Below are 19,989 nucleotides of genomic sequence, written 5' to 3' on the forward strand. Positions count from 1 at the left end.
TTAAATTGGTTAGTTTCATTATTTATATATTTATCAAATGTATACTCCAAGCCCACTTTCTTGTGGGCTGAATTGCATTCTCAACATTTATTCTAGTATCTCTCAATGTGACTATTTGGAACAAGTCTTTTAAATAAGTAAAGGTAAGTCATATGTATTTACCCCATTTCAATATGACCAGTGTGCTTATAAGAAGAGAACATGACATACATAACACAGACCCCAGAGGGCCATATGACTGCACAAGTAGAAAGCCAGAATCTGAAAGCCAAAGAAAAAGTGTTCAGGAGAAACAAAACCTGAGTGAAGTCAGCAATACAGCAGAATAGGAAAGCCCTGACTCCTTCATCAGCAGAGAAACTGACTTAACAATGGTGTAAACAAGCCTTTATGAGTATTCCAGAAACTAGTTAAGAAGTCTCAGTGCCTCAGGCAAGCACAAAGGCAGGAAGAGCACTGGTTCCAAACTGGGAAAGGAGTATGTCAAGGCTATATATTGTCATCCTGCTTATTTAACTTATATGCAGAGTATATTATGTGAGATGCCTGACTGTATGAAGCACAAGCTGGAATCAAGATGGCCAGGAGAAATATCAATAATCTCATATATGCTGATGACACCAAACTTATGGCAGAAAGCAAAATAGAACTAAAGAGTATCTTGAAGAAAGTGAAAGAGGAGAGTGAAAAAGTTGGCTTAAAACTCAACATTCAGAAAACTAAGATCATGGCATCCTGTCCCATCACCTCATGGCAAATAGATGGGGAAACAATGAAAACAGTGACAGACTTTATTTTCTTGGGCTCAAAAATCACTGCTGATGGTGACTGCAGCCATGAAATTAAAGGATGCTTGCTCCTTGGAAGAAAAACTAAGACCAACCTAGACAGCATATTGAAAAGCAGAGACATTACTTTGCCAACAAAGGTCCATCTAGTCAAGGCTATGCTTTTTCAGTGGTCTTGTATAGATGTGAGAGTAGGACTATAAAGAAAGCTGAGTGCTGAAGAATTGATGCTTTTTAACTGTGGTGTTGGAGAAGACTCTTGAAAGTCCCTTGGACTGCAAGGAGATCCAACCAGTCCATCCTAAAGGAAATTAGTCCTGAATATTCATTAGAAGAACTGATGTTGAAGCTGTAACTGCAATACTTTGGCCACTTAATCTGAAGAACTGTCTCATTTCATAAGATCCTGATGCTGGGAAAGTTCGAAGTTGGGAGTAACAGGGGACAACAGAGGATGAGATGGTTGGATGGCATCACCGACTCTATGGACATGAGTTTGAGTCAACTCCATGAGTTGGTGATAGACAGGGAGGCCTGGTGTGCTGCAGTCCATGTGTTCACAAAGAGTTGGACATGACTTAGCAACTGAACTGAACTGAACATGTGACTCAGTGGGTAAAAAATCCACCTGCAATGCAAGACACATAGGAAATGTTGGTTTGAATTAGGATTCAGAAACATTCCCTGGAAAAGGGTATAACAACCCACTCCAGTATTCTTGCCTGGAGAATCTCATGGACAGTGAAGCCTGGTGGGCTACAGTCCATAGTGTCATAGAGAGTTGGACATGACTGAAGTGACTGAGAACACACACACACAAGATGCTCATTCTACCTAGAGTGATGTTCTCAATGAAATTCCTATCAATATTCCTATGGCAATTTTTTTAACAAATAGAAAAAAATGAATTTATATAGAAACCCAAATAATCAAAACAATTTTGAAAATGAAGAACAAAGTCTGAGGAATCATAATCTTGATTGGAAAATTTACCACAAAACTCTCATAATCAAAATACTGTGTACTTCATGGAGGCAGACATATAGGCCGTGGAACAGAATTCAAAAATGAAAGTTGCTCAGTCATATCTGACTCTTTGCAACCCCATGGACTATATAATCCATGGAATTCTCCAGGCCAGAATACTGGAGTGGGTAGCCTTTCCCTTCTCCAGGGGATCTTACCAACCTAGGGATCAAACCCAGTCTCCAACATTGCAGACAGATTCTTTACCAGCTGAGCTACCAGGGAAGCCATAAAATTCATACCCAGTTATAATATATCATGTGTGTGTGTTTACTCACTCAATTTTTCTGACTCTTTGTGACACTTTGGATTGTAGTGTTATACTGCTATACTGGAGTGGCTTGCCAGTTCCTTCTTCGGGGGATCTTCCTGACCCAGGGGTCAAACCCGCTTTCCTGTGTCTCCTGCATTGCAGGCAGATTCTTTACCTGCTGAGCCATCAGTGAAGCTTTTTTGTTGTTGTTCAGTCTCTCAGTCTTGTCTGACTCTTTGTAAACCCGTGGACTGCAGCACACCAGGCTTCCCTGTCTTTCTATATGGTCAAATTGTTTTAGAGAAGGGTGCAAAGATCATTTAGTGGAGTTCAATGGAAAAAGGACAGTCTTCAACAAATAGTGCTGGAGAAACTGGATATCTACATGCCAAAGAATGAATTTGGAGCCTTATTTTATACTATATGTGAAAATTAACTCAAACAAAGCCAAAGAACTAAACATGAGAGTTAAAATCACTAAACTCTTAATATGAAAAGTAGGGGAAAATCTCCACAATGTTGGACTTTATGATTTCTTAGATAAACATTAAAATCATATGGAACAAATTTTAAATACATACATTCAGTTCAGTTCAGTTCAGTCGCTCAATCGTGACTGACTCTTTGCAACCCCATGAATCACAGCACGCCAGGCCTCCCTGTCCATCACCAACTCCTGGAGTTCACTCAAACTCATATCCATTGAGTCGGTGATGCCATCCAGCCATCTCATTCTCTGTCTTCCCCTTCTCCTCCTGCCCCCAATCCCTGCCAGTATCAGAGTCTTTTCCAGTGAGTCAACTCGTCGCATGAGGTGGCCAAAGTATTGGAGTTTCAGCTTTAGCATCAGACCTTCCAATGAACACCCAGGATTGATCTCCTTTAGAATGGACTGCTTTGATCTCCTTGCAGTCCAAGGGACTCTGAAGAGTCTTCTCCAACACCACAGTTCAAAAACATCAATTCTTCAGCGATCAACTTTCTTCACAGTCCAACTCTCACATCCATACATGACCACTGGGAAAACCATAGCCTTGACTAGACAGACTTTTGTTGGCAAAGTAACATCTCTGCTTTTTAATATACTATCTAGGTTGGTCATAACTTTCCTTCCAAGGAGTAAGCGTCTTTTAATTCCATGGCTGTAATACATACATACATTGGTCTGCACCAAAATCAAAAGTTTCTGAGTATTGAAAGGTACTATGAAGAGAATGAAAAGACAACGTACAGATGGGAGAAAATATTTATCTGATAATGAATTAATAATGAGAAGAATCAATGAGGATTTAAATAAACAGATGTATTCTGTCCTCATGAGTTGGAAGTCTTAACATGTTAAAATATCCATTGCAATAAGGAGCTCATGATCTGAGCCACAGTGAGCTCCAGGTCTTGTTTTTACTGACTGTATGGAGCTTTTCCATCTTTGGCTGCAAAGAACAAAATCAATCTGATTTCAGTATTGACCCTCTGGCGATGTCCATGTGTAGATATGTCTATTGGGTTGTTGAAAAAGGATTTTGCTGCTCAGAGTGTTCTCTTGATAAAACTCTGTTAGCGCTTGCCCTGCTTCATTTTGTACTCCAAGGCCAAACATTCCTGTTATTCTGGGTATTTCTTGACTTCCTACTTTTCCATTCCAATCCCCTACGGGCATCATTTTTTGGTGTTAGTTCTAGAGTCCCTTGTAGGTTTTCATAGAATCTGTCAACTTCAGCTTCTTCATTATCAGTGGTTCGGATTACTGTGATTTTGAATGGTTTGCCTCGGAAATGAATGGAGAACATTCTGCTATTTTTGAGGTTGCATCCAAGTATTGCATTTCAGATTCTTTTGTTGGCTTTGAGGGCTACTCCATTCTTCCAAGGGATTCTTGCCCACAGTAGTAGATATAATGGTCATCTGAATTAAATTCATCCATTCCCGTCCATTTTAGTTCACTTATTCCTAAGATGTTGATGCTCAAACTTGCCATCTCTTGCTGACCACATCCAGTTTACTTTGATTCATGAACCTAACTTTCCAGGTTCCTGTGCCATATTGTTTTTCACATCATCAGACTTTATTTTCACCAGCACTCTCTTTAACAAGAAAAAACACTATTTTATTATATCATCACCTTCACACAACTGTTAGTCTGTGTAATAATAGAAAAATATTTTTACAGAAGAAAGGAGGAGGATGGAGGATGGTAGATGTGATAAAAAAAAGTCATGATATAAAAATTGTATTCTTGTGACTCTGGGCAAAATCTAGTTCAATTAAAAAAAAAAAAAGGCCAGTCTGAAGAGTAAGCTATTTTATTGAAATTAAGTCTTTATCATGTGCCCATTTCCTAAAGGCCATAAATTTGCCCTATCAATATATACCTTTCCTATGGAAAAGTTAACATAAGACTTAATAAGTCTTATTATTAAGTTCTTGAGATCACTTTGAATGAGAATTCTACAAATCTGGAGACAGGTGAAACATTTGTCAAATAGGCTAAGACAAACCAAATTTCAAAAATCTATTTATAAGTTTCATTGTTTGTATTGGGTTGAATTGTGTCTTTCCACAAGATATTGTAGTCCTAATCCTCAGTATCTGTTAATATAACCTTATATGGACATAGGATCTTTGCAAATGTAACCAAATTAAGATGATACTATACTGAATTATTCCTGCCACCTCTTCTTAATATCTTCTGCTTCTGTTAGGTCCATACCATTTCTGTCCTTTATCGAGCCCATCTTTGCATGAAATGTTCCTTTGGAATCTCTAATTTTCTTGAAGAGCTCTCTTGTTTTTCCTATTCTGTTGTTTTCCTCTATTTCTTTGCATTGATTACTGAGGAAGGCTTTCTTATCTCTCCTTGCTATTCTTTGGAACTCTGCATTCAGATGCTTATATCTTTCCTTTTCTCCTTTGCTTTTCGCCTCTCTTCTTTTCACAGCTATTTGTAAGGCCTCCTCAGACAGCCATTTAGCTCTTTTGCCTTTCTTTTCCATGGGGATGGTCTTGGTCCCTGTCTCCTTTACAATGACACGAACCTCCGTCCAGAGTTCATCAGGCACTCTATCAATCAGATCTAGTCCCTTAAATCTATTTCTCACTTCCACTGTATAATCATAAGGGATTTGATTGAGGTCATATCTGAATGGTCTAGTGGTTTTCCCTACTTTCTTCAATTTAAGTCTGAACTTCGCAATAAGGAGTTCATGATCTGAGCCACAGTCAGCTCCTGGTCTTGTTTTCGCTAACTGTATACAGCTTCTCCATCTTTGGTTGCAAAGAATATAATCAATCTGATTTCGGTGTTGACCATCTGGTGATGTCCATGTGTAGAGTCTTCTCTTGTGCTGTTGGAAGAGGGTGTTTGCTATGACCAGTGCATTCTCTTGACAAAACTCTATTAGCCTTTGCCCTGCTTCATTCCGTGCTCCAAGGCCAAATTTGCCAGTTGTAAACCATGAACTCCCAGATGTTTAAGCAGGTTTTAGAAAAGGCAGAGGCACCAGAGATCAAATTGCCAACATCCGCTGGATCATGGAGAAAGCAAGAGAGTTTCAGAAAAACATCTATTTCTGCTTTATTGACTATGCCAAAGCCTTTGACTGTGTTGATCACAATAAACTGTGGCACATTCTGAAAGAGATGGGAATCCCAGACCACCTGACCTGCCTCTTGAGAAACCTGTATGCAGGTCAGGAAGCAACTGTTAGAACTGGACATGGAACAACAGACTGGTTCCAAATAGGAAAAGGAGTACGTCAAGGTTGTATATTGTCACCTTGCTTATTTAACTTCTATGCAGAGTACATCATGAGGAACGCTGGGCTGGAAGAAGCACAAGCTGGAATCAAGATTGCTGGGAGAAATATCAATAACCTCAGATATGCAGATGACACTACTCTTATGGCAGAAAGTGAAGAGGAACTCAAAAGCCTCTTGATGAAAGTGAAAGAGGAGAGTGAAAAGGTTGGCTTGAAGCTCAACATTCAGAAAACAAAGATCATGGCATCTGGTCCCATCACTTCATGGGAAATAGATGGAAAAACAGTGGAAACAGTGTCAGACTTTGTTTTTTTGGGCTCCAAAATCACTGCAGATGCTGATTGCAGCCATGAAATTAAAAGACGCTTGCTCCTTGGAAGGAAAGTTATGACCAACCTTGATAGTATATTAAAAAGCAGAGACATTACTTTGCCAACCAAGGTCCATCTAGTCAAGGCAATGGTTTTTCCCGTGGTCATGTATGGATGTGAGAGTTGGACTGTGAAGAAGGCTGACCGCCGAAGAATCGATGCTTTTGAACTGTGGTGTTGGAGAAGACTCTTGAGAGTCCCTTATACTGCAAGGAGATCCAACCAGTCCATTCTAGAGGAGATCAATCCTGGATGTTCATTGGAGGGACTGATGCTAAACCTGAAACTGCAATACTTTGGCCACCTCATGCGACGAGTTGACTCACTGGAAAAGACTCTGATGCTGGGAAAGGTTGGGGGCGGGAGGAGAAGGGGACGACGGAGAATGAGATGGCTGGATGGCATCACCGACTCTGTGGACATGAGTTTGAGTGAACTCCGGGAGTTGGTGATGGACAGGGAGGCCTGGCGTGCTGTGATTCATGGGGTCGCGGAGATTCGGACACGACTGAGCGACTGAACTGACTGACTGACTGATACTGAATTATAAGGAGTTAAATCCAGTGACTGCAATCTTTATACAATGAGAGACGTTTCTACACAGATACACCAACACAAGGAAGACCACCATATGAGGACAGAGACACAAATTGGAGTGACAGAATAACTAGCCAAGAAATGCCAAAAGTGTCAGCAAGACAGAAGTGAGAAAGAGTCAAAGAAGTCTTTTTTCTTAGTGCCTGCAGAGAGAAAATGGTCCTGCTGACAGCTTGATTTCAGACTTCTGTCCTCCAGAATTGTGTGAGAATAAATGCCCATTGTTTTAAGTCACCCATTTTGTGATACTTTATTAGGAAAGTCCTAAGAAATTGCTATATCAGGTTAAACTTTTCTATAGCGTGTGACATCCATATTTGATTCCTACATTTATATCATTAATTTCACCTCTGAAAACTGTACAATTATGAAACTATGACTGATAAAATGCATGTCTGTCTGTGATTCAAACATGTTTTATTTTAGATTTAGTCATTAGGAGTTAATGAACACTGATTTATTTCTAATCCTCTGTTCATTCATATGTAAGAACAATAAATGTTTGTAAATTGTAATGTTATCATTGATTCTATAACAGATGTTGAAATGGATTTTGCACACTTGAACAACTAAAACAGTGAGGAATATTATTGTGAAAATGTTGCATATTGTAAAGTATATAACAGAGGTCGGATGTAACAATAAGTAAAACTCTTAAAATTATAGTTACTTATAATTCTTTTACTCAAACTCTGAAAGAACTTTCTATCAAAATCAACTCATATATAGTTTTAGTGTCTGTGTGGCCTTTATTTTCTTTTACTTTAAGGGTTGTACATGAAACCTTTGGGCCTTTCCAACTTTTTGCCTTTAGATATTTCCCTTTAAGCTATATCTCTAACCCCAAATAGATTCTGTACTTTCTCATAAGCCATTTCTTACTCTGTAGGGAACTGATATAACAATGCTGACCTTAGTTTCAAAGAAAATTGAAAGAATAAAAAGAAGTGGAAACTAAGTATAAGGCAATAGGAAGACTCGTACAATTCAAGGTCAGAGAAAATCAGAAAACAACTGATTTTAGAGAAGAAATAGGCTTAATTTGTTGTTTTCTTTAAACTATTTGAGAAGCAATTTGTATCTTTTAACATTTTGTTTTGGAAAATAATTATTGTTTCTTTGTGTCTGGGGGATTCAAATATGAACTTATAAAAGTATGAGTATAAAAATACCACAAGCAATATTATAACTAATTTCCTTCAGTTATAAAATGGGTCAAAAGGTCATTTATAACACCTAAAACAGGGGTAATATAATATGAACTTAGCAATATGGTTATATTTTGGTGTCAGACTCATATAATAAATTATACATTTCTAAAATCTATTATAATTCTGTTAAGTTCAATATTTTAAGCATCATGCTTATTTCATGTCGGATTCTAATAAAACTCTCTAACATTATACTTGAATGGCAATGTCACAGGACACTGACAAAAGCAAGCAATAGTTCATCCTGCATTAGTGTTTCTTTCTGAACCAAAAAAAAAAAAACAATTAAGGATAAGAAAAAAATCGTATTTTAAATGCAATATTATATTGTGTAACTCGATTAACTTGCCAAAATTTCATCCAAATATTCTATACTTTATTTTGTAAGTAAAATCACTAAATGTATTTCCACATTATAGAATGCAGTTAATTAATCCCTAAAAATAGATGTGTATTAATATTTCCTCCTCTTTTGTCGAATGTGCTCTAAAGATGGCCACAATGAGATCTAAGATATAGATGACACTTTCGACTTTGTCATGTGCTTTCAGATACATTATCTAATTTCAGATTTGTATTCCAATCAGTCACCTACAACACATACAATTACAGAATCATTATTTATTAAGCATTATAATGCCACATAATGTTAATGTTAATAGACACTAGGGATGAAATATGAATAAGTACTTGTCTTCAGAAACATTTAAATTTTGGGAGAATCAAAGAAATCAATATGTTACACATGAAAAAAAATATATATATAAAATGTGGAGTGAAAAGGCACTTATTCCCAGATGATAGTCATTTACTTGACCTGGTGTCATCTATTAAAGCTAGCAAAATGAACAGACATGGAAAGTTTTTCTAAAAGAATAGCAGGATACCATGAATAAAATTTCAAAAGTATAACATGAAGAAGTATTTACTGCAAACCACAACCAGGCCGGGGAATCTAAAAACCAAAAGACAGAGTCTACAGGTCACTGAAGATAAGATTAAGACATGGTAGGGCTTTTTACTCTACCAAGGAGAAGAATCATCATACTGAAGAGATGATAGCAAGCTATTGAAGACATCACAGAAGAGAAAAGTCATGATCAAATTTGCCTTTTAAAGTAATTTAGCCCATATGTGGTATAGGAGAAAGATTTGAGATATAAAAACTTGAGGCATAAAAATGATACACAATGTTATTTTAATAGTCTTAGTGACAGTTTAACTAGGCAGTGCCATAAGGATATATTGATAGAACGATAACATTAATAACGAGTATGTTTGAAAGAGGTTTTGAGTTATATTTGTGTTTCTTGATCTTGACATACATGAAGGTAAAATCAGATAGTTTCAAAAGTCGAGAATGTGTGAGACAACTCCTTTCAGAATTTTGTCTCTTAACTATGTATTTGGGCTTCCCAGGTGGTGCTAGTGGTAAATGATCCGCCTGCCAATGCAGGAGACTTAAGAGATGAGGGTTTGATCCTTGGTTCAGGAAGATCCCCTGGAGGAAGGCAAGGCAAGTCACTCTAGTATTACTTCTTGGAGAATCCCATGGACAGAGAAGCCTGGCAGGCTACAGTCCATAGCATTTGAAAGTCAGACACAACTAAGCCACTTAGCACAGCATAGCCCCCTGTTCAATTCAGTTCAGTTCAGTAGCTCAGTCGTGTCCATGAATCACAACACACCAGGCATCCCTGTCCATCACCAACTCCCAGAGTTCACTCAAACTCATGTCCAGCTATCGGTGATGTCATCCAGCTATCTCATTCTCTGTTGTCCCCTTCTTCTCCCCCACCCCCCAATCCTTCCCAGCATCAGCATCTTTTCCAGTGAGTCAACTAGTCACATGAGGTGGCCAAAGTATTGGACTTTCAGATTTAGCATCAGTCTTTCCAACGAACACCCAGGACAAATCTCCTTTAGAATGGACTGCTTTGATCTCCTTGCAGTCCAAAGGACTCTGAAGAGTCTTCTCCAACACCACAGTTCAAAAGCATCAATTCTTCGGCGATCAGCTTTCTTCACAGTCCAACTCTCACATCCATACATGACCACTGGAAAAGCCATAGCCTTGACTAGACGGACCTTTGTTGGCAAAGCAATGTCTCTGCTTTTTAATATGCTATCTAGGTTGGTCATAACTTTCCTTCCAAGGAGTAAGCGTCTTTTAATTTCATGGCTGCAATCAGCATCCGCAGTCGATTTTGGAGCCCAAAATAATAAAGCCCTATGTAGTCAGTCCTAAATCCCACCCCAACCCTATTTTCCTTCATTTTTGTGGATATTTGTCAGAGTTCCTACTTTTAAATAATAGAGGATGACTAATTATTTTGATCAGAAAATGAATTATTTTGCATAGGTCATGGAAACAACAGAGATGCTGAAGAATTAGCTTCAAGGATAAGTGTCCAAAACAATGCCATAGAGGAATTCTTGAGCCATCCTTTAGCGTTCACTACAGTTTGCAAGACAAATTATTTACCAACAATTTGATCTAACAGCAACTGTAACTTAAATTTCAAGGTATTTTTTCTGAAACAATCTTTTTATTAATTATGTTTCTTTCTTGAATCATTTTAGAAATCTCCTTACTAGTTTATGACTTCCAATCTTTCTCATTTACAAATAATCCTATATAATTCTGACAAATATATTTTAAAATCTGTCTTCAAAGATGTAAAAATTTTAGAAATAACTTTATCAAGTAATATGGATGGTCTATTTATATGAAAGGAGCTTTACTACAGTCTCAAGAGAAATAAAAATGCTTGAACAATGAAAAACAATATTATGGTCATGGAGTTAAAGCTTTATAAAATATCAGTTCACTTTAACTTCATCTGTATATTTAATAAAGTCTTCCCTGGTGTCCCAGACAGTAAAGAATCTGCCTTCAATGCAGAATACCAGGGTTCAATCCCTGGGTTGGAAGATCCCCTGGAGAATGGCAACCCATTTAAAAATTCTTGCTAGAGAATTCCATGGGTAGAGGAGTCTGGTGGGCTACATGTAGTCCATGGGGTTGCCCCAAGACAAATATAAACAACACTTGGGGAAGAGTGTTGGCCAGCTGAAGGAAAAATTCCAATGGAAAATTAAAAAAAAGAAAAAGGTGGATAAATGTGACAGGTAAAATGAAAAATTTATGTAGTAATACTAACATACAAAAAGAGAAAGTTGAAATATTGGGAAAATTTACAATTTCAACCCAAAGAGAGGTTTTCTCTGGAGAAGCAGGGTTCTTGGAATTTCAACTCAGCAGAATAAATTTGCACAGGCTTTGTAACAAAATTATTGGTATTCCTCCACCACCATTTTTTCCTTTGGGATTCTTTACAATTTAACTGTACCTCTCAGAATTGCATCTTATTATAATTATATAGCTGCAATATAATGGGGGCCTTTGAGACCCAATGTTTAAGCAGTGTTATGTAGAAGAGTATAACCCTCATAATAACTGAAATACAAAATCACAATCATTTGACCTAGGAAATGAGAAAGTGAGAATAATTGTACAGAAAAGTATTTTTAAATAAATTTAAAGAGCTCCGACACATATAGAATAGTTCCTAATATCTTTCCTTCCAGCAGCTGCTCCTAAAAATCTTTTTGTACTTCTCCAAGTTTTCATTAAATTTAACATATATGTCTCTTCTGTATATCTTGCCTTCATCTTTCTTTTATGCCTTTGACTAGTTCTCTTTTCTCTCATTTCTCTTTCAGGCAGAACAAACCAAAAAAAAAAAAAAAAAAAACACACATTCTACTTCTTGGGTACTACAGAATGGCCTCCCAGTTGTATTTCTTTTCTCTCAAAAATTAGCCATTATCTCAGTTTTTTTTTTTTTTTCTGCAAGATAAAACAGATAACTCAGCAAGTAGATCATTTTTTTTTTCATGAAAATGCATACTTATGTGAATGTGTGTGTTAGTTTTGGCAGGAAGTGATACTGAGAATCGAAGATAATGAATATTTTGCATCAGTAAATTTTGCCCATGTTACAATTTATGTGTTCATGCTTTGCAGTAGACTAAATTACAAATCACTTGTATTAGGGTCTTCCAGAAAAACAGTACCAATAGTTTGTGTGTGGTTGTAGATAAAAATTTTTATTAGAGGTATTAGACCACATGATTATTGAGTCTGAGAAGTCCCATAGTCTGCCATCTGCAAGTTGGAAACTCAGGAAGGCTAGTGGTATACTTGGAATGCCTGAAAGCAGAGCGTCAATTCTATAAATTCCAGTCTGAGTCTATAGACCTGAGAATAAAGCAGGACAAGGAGAGGAAGACATCCATGTTCCATTTCTTGCAGTCAGGCACAAAGAGAGGGCAAATTCAACCTTCCGCCACTTTGGGGTTCTATTCAGATCCTAACTGAATTAATATCATGAGGCTCACCTACCTTGAGGAAGATAATCTGCTTTACAAGGTCTACCAATTAAAATGCTACTCTCTTCCAGGATCACTTTCAGATACACTGGAAACAGTGAGAGACTTTATTTTGGGGGGCTCCAAAATCACTGCAGATGGTAACTGCAGCCATGAAATTAAAAGACACTTGCTCCTCGGAAGAAAAGTTATGACCAATCTAGACACCATATTAAAAAGCAGAGACATTACTTTGCCAACAAAGGCCCATCTAGTCGTTTTTCTAGTAGCCATGTATGCATGTGAGAGTTGGACTCTAAAGAAAGCTGAGAGCCAAAGAATTGATGCTTTTGAACTATGGTGTTGGAGAAGACTCTTGAGAGTCCTTTGGACTGCAAGGAGATCCAACCAGTCCATCCAAAGGAAATCAGTCCTAAATATTCATTGGAAGGGCTGACGTTGAAGTTTCCTGAAAGTGCAATAATTTGGCCACCTGATGCAAATAACTGACTCATTGGAAAAGACCCTGAGTCTGGAAATGATTGAAGGTGGGAGGAGAAGGAGATGACAGAGGATGAGATGGTTGGATGTTATCACCAACTCGATGGACATGAGTTAGAGTAAGCTCTGGGAGTTGGTGATGTACAGGGAAGGCTTGCATGCTGCAATCCATAGGGTCAAAAGATTCAGACATGACTGAGTGAGTGAACTGAACTATGTTGTCTAGGTTGGTACACAGCCTTTCTTCCAAGGGGAAAGCGTCTTTTAATTTCATGGCTGCAGTCACCATCTGCAGTGATTTTGGAGCCCAAGAAAATAAAGTCAGCCACTGTTTCCACTGTTTCCCCATCTACTTACCATGAAGTGATGGGACCAGATGCCATGATCTTAGTTTTCTGAATGTTGAGCTTTAAGCCAACTTTTTCACTCTCCTCTTTCACTTTCATCAAGAGGCTCTTTAGTTCTTTTTCACTTTCTGCCATAAGGGTGGTATCATCTGCATATCTGAGGTTATTGATATTTCTCTCGGCAATCTTGATTCCAGCTTGTGCTTCCTCCAGCCCAGTGTTTCTCATGATGTACTCTGCATATAAGTTAAATAAGCAGGGTGACAATATACAACCTTGACATACTCCTTTTCCTGTTTGGAACCTGTGTGTTGTTCTATGTCCATTTCTAACTGTTGCTTCTTGACCTGCATACAGATTTCTCAGGAGGTAGTTAAGGTGGCCTGATAATCACATCTCTAAGAAGTTCTACACAGTCAAAGGCTTTAGTGTAGTCAATAAAGCAGAAGTAGATGTTTTTCTGGAATTCTTTTGCTTTCTCTTTGATCCAACAGATATTGGCAATTTGATCTCTGGTTCCTCTACCTTTTCTAAATCCAACTTGAACATCTGGAAGTTCTTGGTTCACACAGTGCTGAAGCCTAGCTTGTACAATTTTCAGCATTAGTTTGCTAGTGTGTGATGTGAGTGCAAGTGCGCAGTAGTCTAAATAATCTTTGGCGTTTCCTTTTTTTGGTATTTGAATGAAAACTGTCTTTTTCCAGTCTTATGGCCACTGATGAATTTTCCAGATTTGCTGGCATATTGAGTGCAGCACTTTAACAGCAACATCTTTTAGGATTTGAAATAGCTCAGCTGGAATTTCATCACTTCCACTAGCCTTGTTCATAGTGATGCTTCCCAAGGCTCACTTAACTTTGGATTCCAGGATATCTGGCTGTAGGTGGGTGATCACACCATCGTGGTTGTCTCAGTCATTAAGATCTTTTGCCCCTCTTCTTAATATCTTCTGCTTCTGTTAGCTCCCTATGACTTCTGTCTTTTATTGTGCCCATCTTTGTATGAAATAAACTCCAATACTTTGGCCACCTCATGCGACGAGCTGACTCACTGGAAAAGAGTCTGATGCTAGGAGGGATTGGGGGTGGGAGGAGACGGGGACGACAGAGAATGAGATGGCTGGATGGCATCACCGACCTGATGGACATGAGGTTGAGTGAACTCCGGGAATTGGTGATGGACAGGGAGGCCTGGCGTGCTGTGATTCATGGGGTCGCAAAGAGTCGGACATGACTGAGCAACTGAACTGAACTGAATCTCTAATTTTCTTGAAGAGATCTCTAGTCTTTCCCATTCTGTTGTTTTCCTCCATTTCGTTGCATTGTCACATAAAACTTTCTTATGTCTTCTTGCTATTTTTTGGAGCCTTGCATTCAGATAGACATAGGTTCCCTTATCTCCTTTGCCTTTCCCTTCACTTCTTTTCTCAGCTATTTTTAATGCCTCCTCAGATAACCATTTTTCCTTTTTTTTCTTTAGATGTACAATAATTTATTTGATCATCCCCCTCTCTACTGATGAAGATAATATTTGTTTCCAATTTCTGTCAGCCAACTTGAAGGACTCCCCAAAATGTCTTGAAAACCCAATTGTGGCCGCCATTTGCTTACTTTTTTAAAATTTTATTATTATTATTTTTAAAATTTATTTATTTTAATCGGACGCTAATTACTTTACAATATTTTATTGGTTTTGCCATACATTAATATGAATCCGCCCCGGGTGTACATGTGTTCCCCATCTTGAATCCCCCACCCTCCTCCCTCCCCATATCATCCCTCTGGGTCATCCCCGTGCACCAGCCCCGAGCATCCTGTATCATGCATCGAACCTGGACTGGCGATTCCCTTCACATATGATAATATACATGTTTCAATGTCATTCTCCCAAGTCATCCCACCCTCACCCTCTCCCACAGAGTCCAAAAGACTGTTCTATACATCTGTGTCTCTTTTGCTGTCTCGTGTACAGGGTTATCGTTACCATTTTTCTAAATTCCATATATATGCGTTAGTATACTGTACTGGTATTTTTCTTTCTGACTTACTTCACTCTGTATAATAGGCTCCATAAATCTAGCCTTGGTAAATTCAAAAAAAATTGAAATCATTCCAAGTATGTTTTCTGACCACAATGTAGTAAGATTAGATCTCAATTACAGGAGAAAAACTATTAAAAATTTCAACATATGGAGGCTGAAGAACACGCTGCTGAATAATGAATAAATCATAGAAGAAATCAAAAAAGATATCAAAATATGCATAGAAACGAATGAAAATGTAAACACAACAACCCAAAACCTGTGGGACACTGTAAAAGCAATGCTAAGGGGAAGGTTCATAGCAATATAGGCATACATCAAGAAACAAGAAAAAAGCAAACTAAATAACCTAACTCTACACCTAAAGCAACTAGAAAAGGAAGAAACGAAGAACCCCAGGGTTAGTAAAAGGAAAGAAAGCTTAACAGTTAGGGCAGAAATAAATGCAAAAGAACCAAATGAGACCATAGCAAAAATCAACAAAGCCAAAAGCTGGTTCTTTGAGAGGGTAAATAAAATTGACAAACCACTAACCAGACTCATCAAGAAAAAAAGGGAGAAAAACCAAATCAATAAAATTAGAAATGAAAATGGAGAGATCACAAAAGACAACACAGAAATACAAAAGATTATAACAGACTACTATCAGCAATTATATGCCAATAAAATGGACAACTTGGAAGAAATGGAGAAATTCTTAGAAAAGTACAACTTTCCAAAACTGAACCAGGAAGAAATGGAAAATCTTAACAGACCCATCAGAAGCACGGAAATTGAAACTCTAATCAGAAATCTTCCTGCAAACAAAAGCCCAGGTCCAGACGGCTTCACAGCTGAACTCTATCAAAAATTTAGAGAAGAGCTAACACCTATCTTGCTCTAACTCTTCCAGAAAATTACAGAGGAAGGTAAACTTCCAAATTCATTCTATGAGGCCACCATCACCCTAATACCAAAACCTGACAAAGATGCCACACAAAAAAGAAAACTCCAGGCCAATATAACTGATGAACATGGATGCAAAAATCCTTAACAATATTCTAGCAATCAGAATCCAATAACACGTTAAAAAGATCATGCATCATGACCAAGTGGGCTTTATATCAGAGATGCAAGGATTCTTCAATATCTGTAAATCAATCAATGTAATACACCATATTAACAAAATGAAAAATAAGAAGCATATGATTATCTCAATAGATGCAGAGAAAGCCTTTGACAAAACTCAACATCCATGTATGATCAAAACCCTCCAGAAGGCGGGAATAGAAGGAACATTCCTCAACATAATAAAAGCTATATATGACAAATCCACAGCAAACATTATCCTCAATGGTGGAAAATTCAAAGCATTTCCCCTAAAGTCAGGAACAAGAATACAAGTGTGCCCACTCTCACCACTACTATTTAGCATAGTTTTGGAACTTTTGGTCACAGCAATCAGAGCAGAAAAAGATATAAAAGAAATCCAAATTGGAAAAGAAGAAGTAAAACACTCACTGTTTGCAGATGACATGACCCTCTACACAGAAAACCCTAAAGACTCTACCAGAAAATTAGTAGAGCTAATCAATGAATATAGTAAAGTTGCAGGATATAAAATCAACACACAGAAATCCTTTGAATTCCTATACACTAATAATGAGAAAATAGAGAAATTAAGAAAACAATTCCATTCACCATTACAATGAAAAGAATAAAATACTTAGGGATATATCTACCTAAAGAAACAAAAGACTTATGTATAGAAAACTATAAAACACCGGTGAAAGAAATCAGAGAAGACACTAATAGATGGAGAAATATACCATGTTCATGGACTGGAAGAATAAATATTGTGAAAATGAGTATATTACCCAAAGTAATTTATACATTCAATGCAATCCCTATCAAGCTACCAACGGTATTTTTCACAGAGCTAGAACAAATAATTACACAATTTGTATAGAAATACAAAAAACCTTGAATAGCCAAAGCAATCTTGAGAAAGAAGAATGGAACTGGGGGAATCAACCTGCTGGACTTCACGCTCTACTCCAGCCACTTGTAAAAGAATGAAACTAGAACACTCCCTAACACCATACACAAAAATATACTCTAAATAGATTAAAGATCTAAATGTAAGACCAGAAACTATAAAACTCCTAGAGGAGTACATAGGTAAAACACTCTCTGACATAAATCACAGCAGGATCCTCCAAGACTCACCTCCAAGAATATTGGAAATAAAAGCAAAAATAAACAAATGGGACCTAATTAAAATTAAAAGCTTCTACACAGCAAAGGAAACTATAAGCAAAGTGAAAAGACAGCCTTCAGAATGGGAGAAAATAATAGCAAATGAAGCAACTGATAAAGGATTAATCTCCAAAATATACAAGCAACTCCTGCAGCTCAATTCCAGAAAAATAAACGACCCAATCAAAAAATGGGCCAAAGAACTAAACAGACATTTCTCCAAAGAAGACATACATATGGCTAACAAACACATGAAAAGATGTTCAACATCACTCATAATCTGAGAAATGCAAATCAAAACCACAGTGAGGTACCATCTCACGCCATGCAGGATGGCAGTTATCCAAATGTCTACAAGCAATAAATGCTGGAGAGGGTGTGGAGAAAAAGGAACCCTTTACATTGTTGGTGGGAATGCAAACTAGTACAGCCACTATGGAGAAGAGTGTGGAGATTCCTTAAAAAACTGGACAATAGAACTGCCATACGACCCAGCAATCGCACTCCTGGGCATACACACCGAGGAAACTAGAATTGAAAGAGACACATGTACTCCAATGCTTATTGCAGAACTGTTTATAATAGAGAGGACATGGAAGCAACCTAGATGTCCATCTGCAGACGAATGGATAAGAAAGTTGTGGTACATATACACAATGGAGTGTTCAGATCAGTTCAGTTGCTCAGTCGTGTCCGACTCTTTGCGACCCCATGAATCACAGCATGCCAGGCCTCCCTGTCCATCACCAACTCCTGGAGTTCACTCAAACTCATGTCCATCGAGTCGGTGATGCCATCCAGCCATCTCATTCTCTGCCGTCCCGTTCTCCTCTCCTCCCTCCCCCAATCCCTCCCAGCATCAGAGTCTTTTCCAGTGAGTCAACTCTTCTCATGAGGTGGCCAAAATATTGGAGTTTCAGCTTTAGCATCAGTCCTCAGCAATTAAAATGAATACATTTGAATCATTTCTAATGAGGTGGATGAAAGTAGAGCCATTTTTGCTACTGCTAAGTCACTTCAGTCGTGTTCGACTCTGTGTGACCCCATAGACAGAAGACCACCAGGCTCCCCCATCCCTGGGATTCTCCAGGCAAGAACACTGGAGTGGGTTGCCATTTCCTTCTCCAATGTGTGAAAGTGAAAAGTGAAAGTGAAGTCACTCAGTCGTGTCCGACCCTTAGCGACCCCACGGACTGCAGCCTACCAGGCTCCTCCATCCATGGGATTTTTCTAGGCAAGAATACTGGAGTGGCTTGCCATTGCCTTCTCCGGGAGCCATTTTTACTTTTTACATTTCTTTTTCCTGGTTTAGATCACCCCCTCGTATACAAAGTTATGCACCACTGCCCATAGTTCTTCAGGCACTCTATCTAGCAGATCTAATATTTTGAATCTGTCATTTCCACTGTATAACTGTAAGGGACTTGATTTACGTCATTATAACTTCTGACTCTTTTCCAGTGAGTCAACTCGTCGCATGAGGTGGCCAAAGTATTGCAGTTTCAGCTTTAGCATCAGTCCTTCCAATGAACACCCAGGATTGATCTCCTTTAGAATGGACTTTTTGGCTCTCCTTGCAGTCCAAGAGACTCTCAAGAGTCTTTTCCAGCACCGCAGTTCAAAAGCATCGATTCTTCGGCGATCAGCTTTCTTCACAGTCCAACTCTCACATCCAAACATGACCACGGGAAAAACCATAGCCTTGACTAGATGGACGTTTGTTGGCCAAGTAATGTCTCTGCTTTTTAAGATGCTATCCAGGTTGGTCATAACTTTCCTTCCAAGGAGTAAGTGTTTTTTAATTTCCTGGCTGCAATCAGCATCTGCAGTGATTTAGAGCCCCCCAAAATAAAGTCTGACACTCTTTTCACTGTTTCCCCATCTATTTCCCATGAAGTGATGGGACCAGATGCCAGCTGGGAGGGATTGGGGGTGGGAGGAGACGGGGATGACAGAGAATGAGATGGCTGGATGGCATCACCGACTCAATGGACATGAGTTTGAGTGAACTCCAGGAGTTGGTGATGGACAGGGAGGCCTGGCGTGCTGTGATTCATGGGGTTGCAAAGAGTCGGACATGACTGAGCTACTGAACTGAACTTCTGACTTGCAGTGTATGTGGGAAATCATTCTATGATTACCTTAAATCATACAATGTTGTAGGACTATTTCTATATCTCAGCAATCAGTGAGAGCTTAGTAGATATTTTTTAGTACTATTATTAACAGACTTTTATATGAGCCTTTCTTGATAGCTCAGTTGGTATCTAAAGAATCCACCTGTAATGCAGGAGACCCCAGTGGATTCCTGGGTCAGGAAGATCTGCTGGAGAATGTACAGGCTACCCACTCCAGTATTCTTGGGTTCCCCTTGTGGCTCAACTAGTAAATAATCCACCTGCAATGCGGGAAACCTGGGTTCAATCCCTAGGTTGGGAAGATCCCCTGGAGATGGGAAAGGCTACTGACTCCAGTGTTCTGGC

Source organism: Moschus berezovskii, chromosome 1, assembly GCF_049115385.1.
Source record: "Moschus berezovskii isolate FMDL1 chromosome 1, NW_MosBer_1.0, whole genome shotgun sequence".
Classification (NCBI taxonomy): domain Eukaryota; kingdom Metazoa; phylum Chordata; class Mammalia; order Artiodactyla; family Moschidae; genus Moschus; species Moschus berezovskii.